Raw genomic sequence first — 240 nt, 5'->3', positions numbered from 1 at the left:
TATAACATGTCTCCATAAACTCCAGTACTAGCAAGTAAACTGAACCTGTGGGGGGCGGGTTTTACAACCTGTGCTTCAATGAAGCAATGATTGTATCACTGACCAAAATTCTCACCAGACTTTGAAGAAAAGGTTCATCCGCATATGCTCAGAAAGTATGTGCAAAGAGAATAAAATACATAAATTTTTGAATAAAGCAATTTCATGTTGCTAAGCAACTCGAGTCTAAATGCCAATAGA

This window comes from Tamandua tetradactyla, chromosome 1 (assembly GCF_023851605.1).
Source record: "Tamandua tetradactyla isolate mTamTet1 chromosome 1, mTamTet1.pri, whole genome shotgun sequence".
Classification (NCBI taxonomy): Eukaryota; Metazoa; Chordata; class Mammalia; order Pilosa; family Myrmecophagidae; genus Tamandua; species Tamandua tetradactyla.
Note: the sequence above shows the minus strand (reverse complement) of the source record.